The sequence below is a fragment of the Dipteris shenzhenensis genome, unplaced genomic scaffold (assembly GCF_047967505.1).
Source record: "Dipteris shenzhenensis isolate YYH24624 ecotype China unplaced genomic scaffold, Dip_SZ_1.0 scaf0252, whole genome shotgun sequence".
NCBI classification, from domain to species: domain Eukaryota; kingdom Viridiplantae; phylum Streptophyta; class Polypodiopsida; order Gleicheniales; family Dipteridaceae; genus Dipteris; species Dipteris shenzhenensis.
In genome coordinates this window covers 27,463-33,106 of record NW_028239558.1, presented here as the reverse complement: position 1 = coordinate 33,106, position 5,644 = coordinate 27,463, and the positions used below count along the sequence as shown (strand labels likewise).

General features: G+C 45.3%; 2 non-coding genes across 2 annotated transcripts; one reads left to right on the top strand and one right to left on the bottom strand.

Moving 5' to 3' along the window:
* Positions 1-4,280: 4,280 nt before the first annotated feature.
* TRNAG-GCC (transfer RNA glycine (anticodon GCC)) lies at positions 4,281-4,351 on the bottom strand. Its single transcript has one exon. It is a non-coding gene; the product is annotated as a tRNA-Gly (tRNA).
* A 748-nt stretch (positions 4,352-5,099) lies between these two features.
* TRNAS-UGA (transfer RNA serine (anticodon UGA)) lies at positions 5,100-5,188 on the top strand. The gene has a single exon. It is a non-coding gene; the product is annotated as a tRNA-Ser (tRNA).
* The last annotated feature ends 456 nt before the right edge of the window (positions 5,189-5,644 follow it).

The following is a 5,644-nucleotide window of genomic DNA, read 5'->3' as shown; positions in this document are numbered from 1 at the left end:
AGTGTCAATATCAATGTGGGGAGGGTGAAATTGACAAGGAAGGGAAAAACTTTTCGAAGTAGAACCCGGTATCTATGCGAACCATTTCTGGGGGGTGGGGAGCGTGAAGGATCCGTTAGATATTTCCAAGAGTGTTAGGAGGGAAAACAAGACCAGGGGGTGGGCAGTAGGGATCCGAGTAAGTCAGAGGATAGTGGAGCAATCTAGGGAAAAATTGGTGTTGGCTGCCTGGGGATGCATAGTATAAAAAGGATGTGTGTGGAAGTGGGGGGGGTGGGCAGCAAGGTTTCCTAACCCATCAAATTGATTGGATGGGGAGAAAAGGTTTCTAGTATCCGACATACTTACGAGCTCAATCCGATACAGAAAAATGAGCAGCTTGCTAATATTCCCATTCAGTGGTATACTTAATATCGAGTCCCCCATCTATCAATCATGTGCCTCGATGCAGGTGAAAGAAGGGCGATATAGTCAAGTGGTAAGACAAAGGACTGCAAATCCTTCATCCCCCAGTTCGAATCTGGGTGTCGCCTTGTTGTGCCAGTATCAATAATTTCGACGATTTCGGGATTGACTACCGCGCCAGACCCGGACACAAATCGAGATGCTCCATAGTATATTATGGCCTATCACGCTAGATGTATCCGGATATGCCACGGATAGGCAATCCTGATCTTAGTGTATCAGGAATCGAGGAGTAAATTATATGGATTGACAACCCCTCGGGGATTGGGACTTGGTAACATTATAAAATATATTGGTGGACGGATCCGCACTCTTATTACCTCCTCCCACTCGGGTATCATATGAAACAGAAATTGATTCCCATGTACGATATGTTACTGACTTCGATTCGGGTTCATCCATATAAGCACCCAGTAGTTGGAGGAAAAGGAATTCAATAGAATTGAATTGAAGGGATAGGAATTACGACCACGGATATGGTTAGTATTGCTTGGGCTGCTCCGATGGTGACTCCTACATTCTCTCTTTCACCTGTGGTTCGGGGAAGAAGTGGATCGCAGTGAGTAATTTTACACTACTCCTCCTAGTATAGTAGAATCCGGGAGATGTGAATCGTTGGGGTGGGGCCCAACGATTCGACCCCCTCTAGAATCTCTTGCTTCTTCGTAGGAAACACATATGGTATAACTAATTCCCTTCCATTTATGGGAGAATTCACCCCCCCCCCCAATCTCAACTCTCTGTAGGAATCTTCTCTCCCGGGAGGGGAGTCAACCAGGTAGTTTCCAAACGACCCCTATTGGATATCCGCTGGTTAGATTCATCAAATGCCTCGATCTCTTCTCTACGTAGATATAAATTTTCAGCAATAGGAAATATTGCAGTTCCACTTAAAAGTATTTCAGATAATAGTAGAATCGGATCTAAGCGCCAACCTTGAAAGATAAGAATTCCTCCGCATAATAATCCAATGGAGGAAAGGAAAAAGTCGTAGTATCGGGATAGGTTGGGAATCTATGGATTGGGTAATGCGCCCCCCCCCCCCCAAAAAACCATGGGTGATTTTTTCATTTCGTTGTGGCTTAAGCAGGACCAGTAGTTGGAGCGAGGTGTTATCTCTCACTTCTCATCCACGTCAGTTTCTTCTGTCGAACTTCCCGGATCCTCTTTCACCGGATTGAATCGGGAAATAGATAGATAATCTTGATATATCCGAATCAATGGATAGATAGAAAAATCTCTCCACGTTTCAAATTTCAATCCGGTTTGTTCTTTATGCACCCGATCCACCCCGTTCCGTAAAAATAGGATCTTTAGACTCATGTCTGACTCCATTGGTTACCCATAAATCCATATGTACATATAGATCTCCCCTCCAGAGGGGGGAGGCTAGAACCAAAGATATCACAGGGGAGAGAGATATTGGAACCCGCCAATCCCCTCCCCCCCCCTAGTTTTCGAAGTATGGAGAAACATATTGAATCAGTTTAGTCATGGATTGATTCCTATTGGGATTCATTACTACCGACACCAGTTCAAGTTTCACATCCCCCGGGTAGAGATATGCTGAAAATCGCAGAGATGTTGCACGGGTACATTTGGGACCACACCTCTAGATACATTAGGTTCCCTCTTTGCGGAGACATACAGGAATACACCTATCACTACTAGCCCGATTCCGACTATTGCACCGGGACCTGGTTCCATGGAAATCATAATAAAAAGGATGAGTGAGATGGACCTCCCGATCGATAGATAGATGGGTCTATCTATGTAGATCATCTATCTATCCAGATTTTAATTGGGATGGGACTGTGGAATTCAAATTGGGGGAGTAAAAATTAGTAGTTTACTGGCAACCGAGTTGCTACTTCACGCGGAGTAGCATCCTATTTCATCCCCTACCCCGGGACGTATATTCAACCTTCCCTTATCTACTTACTACCATCCGCGGCGAAACAATAGACCAGGTTCTCGGATTAATTGTTCTGAGCAGCCGTTTGAATGTAAGGAATAGGTAGAAAAGCTGTAGGTATTGGAATAAAGAGTGCAGTAGCTATGAATGCGAGGATATTTACTTCCATATTAGTGGTTCAAATTGATTTGAGGAGTAACTTGAGTGACCCCATTAGGAGAGACTCCTGAACTTTATCGTGATATTGTGAGTCATCCAACTCTACTAGAGTGGATCTGATAATCGGGATAGAAAAAAATTAACTCGGTCTGGTCAAATCTCTGATATCAATTACATAGTATATCACGAAAGAAAATTTTAAGAGTAGTCGATTGTTTACGCTTCTTCGGCAAGAACTTGCCCCCCCCTTTTTTTATATTCTTACTGAGACAGAGAAGAGGGGTTAGTCACCGCATCTTTCTGTGGCAGCAAACGAATCTAGAAGCACTGTGGGTGGGAATCTATGGATGGAAAAATCAATGACTGGAATAATTTCCCCTCCTCCCCTTCCCTCTCTCGCCTATGGGTTGACGTGGCTAGAGATTAGCCCCGCAAATAAGCTCATTTGAATACTCGTAGTGAATATCCATAGTAAGCGCGGGCATGTGGAACTGGCGCGAGGCGGATGTCTCGTCTCCTCGAAGAATCAAGACAATTGGGGCTTTCGGGGGTTAATATCTCCTGCATCTGTATATCCGAAACGGGATTCGAGTAAAAATGGTTTGTCGGATTCACCGTGGATGGGGAGATAGAGCATTGACTCCTAAGCACCCAGTACATAGACTTTAATTAATTGCTGGGATTGTAGTTCAATCGGTTAGAGCACCGCCCTGTCAAGGCGGAAGTTGCGGGTTCGAGACCCGTCAATCCCGCTACATTTTATTGAGTCATTTCAAATAACTCAGTCGAGATATACAAATTATAATGAAGTAACTCCGCGGTTTCTGGGTCGAGCTGGATTCGAACCAGCGTAGGCGTTGCCAGCGGATTTACAGTCCGTCCCCATTAGCCACTCGGGCATCGACCCATAGATTTAGACCGGGCTTGGAAGTACTTGAAAACAGAATCGGTCTCGGAAGTGTAAATGAAAGGAGTTTATTGATGTTTTCAATCTGGGCCCCTCCCGCCACCCTGAGAAGGTACGAGGGCAAGAGAAGCCATAACGTCCGTAGTGCTTCTGCGAGATGAGTATAAGTACCCCCAGGGGAATTCGAATCCCCGTCGCCTCCTTGAAAGAGAGGTGTCCTAGGCCTCTAGACGATGGGGGCCCAATCACTCTTCAGATAATAAGAGATTATCTATAAATCGTCAATCTGATTCTCCCGAATCCCCCCCGAATACAACATCCAATGGATGGGGAATTGGAATACCTCTCCGAATCCTTATCGCAAAATCCCGCTCGATGCATACCTATATGCGGAACCGCATGTGGCATCTCCCACAACCTCTAGGTCGACTGCTTCCTAGATGTGTAGGAAGTCGAACACGGCATAGAGGTAACGCTGAGACTTAAACCTTGCAATTCTCCGAAGTGAAGTGAGGCAGTTGAAAAGCTTCACCCAATCCATATTTCCATGGACGATTATTTCTTTCACCGATGAACTTATGTATCCCAATAATAATTGGTAATTACCAGCAGCATCAGTAAGTATATAGGCTTCTCCATTGCTTTTGGTTCATTCAATGTTCTGTTTCCCCTCGAGGGAAAACCCAGATTGGAAATCTACGCCTCAAATCACTCGGTTATGACTTCCTCAATTGGGAATATCTCACTCCTGAAGCTCAAAAATATTCTCTCCACCGGTCTGAACTATCCCGGGGGCTACTGCCGGGGGTGGAAGCGGGGCAAGAAAGTCGGGTCGGCGGATAGCGGGAATCGAACCCGCGTCCTCTCCTTGGCAAGGAGATATTTTACCATTCAACTATATCCGCGTGATATGCCACCCCGTTCTATATTGAATAACTATATATGTGGTAACTCCTCTAGTCAACACACCTAATCCATCCACCTCGTCTCGGGATTTTCCCTCGTGGACGGAGAGCCCCCCCCCCCCCGAGGAGGAAGTGTCGATTCCGTAGACCGTAATTATTATTGATTCTCTCTCCCCACTCGCCATTATGAATCGTGAGGAGGGGGCCAGAATTACCGATACATTGAATCTCTGGGATATGAAGGAATTAAGTATACCCACTAGGAAAACTAATCCGATCCATAAGGAAGCCCCTGAAAAGACGACATTTTTGTTGCTTGACCAACCATTGGGGGAAGCAAGCACGACAGGTACACCAATTACTAGTAGGAATGAAATGGCGATTAATGTGAATAAAGCCAATTGGAAAGCAATAGTCGTAGTTAGGACTCTCGACGTATCAGAAGTAGAGGATTTGTACCATCTGATCCCCATCCGGTGGGACTTACACCATACCGAGACCGAGGATTTTGGACGGAACAAGAATCCTTCTAGTTCAGTACCCCGGAATCCAATGTCTCTTTCGAATCTCTTGATAATCCATCAAGTAGGAGTAAGAATTTGATTATTTGGAATGATCCCTATATTGATTTCATAGTAAATCATACGAAACCATCATCTCATATCTTTCGTAATAGGGGTGAATCTCGATACAATACATGTGTATCAAGATCGACAAGATCTCCGAAGAATTGGAGAAGAGCTTTCTAGGAGAGGTGGTCGAGTGGTTTATGGCTCCAGTCTTGAAAACTGGCATAGTGCTGAAACGCTATCGAGGGTTCGAATCCCTCTCTCTCCTCAATTGATTCAGTACCGGACCCGACGGGAGGGGGTATTAGTGGTCTATCGGTGGTCTAAAAGAACCACCTAGTATTTCCCAAAAAATGCCAATGTCCCCGAGGGGAGCCTATTCTTAATAATGATAGATGAGAGGAATCTTCTGAAGCAGTCTGGGGGTATTCCTCCTCCGCCCCGGTTCATGCGCCGCATCTCCAGGCCCAGGTCCCGTGTCAAACTTTCCCTATCAGGGTTCGAGGGATAGGAAACAAACAAATATGAGAGATCTGATGTTAACTAGAGGTATTTAAAATACCAGTTCTATCGATTGACTTATCGGGATGATCAAAGGTCAATTACCCACCCATTTGCGGGATGGGTACGTTCCACCAGATACAACTGGTGAGGATTCAAATTAGCTTCAAATTAGCTTACGGAGATGAGTCGTCATCGCCAAATCACCCCCTCCAGGGGGGTG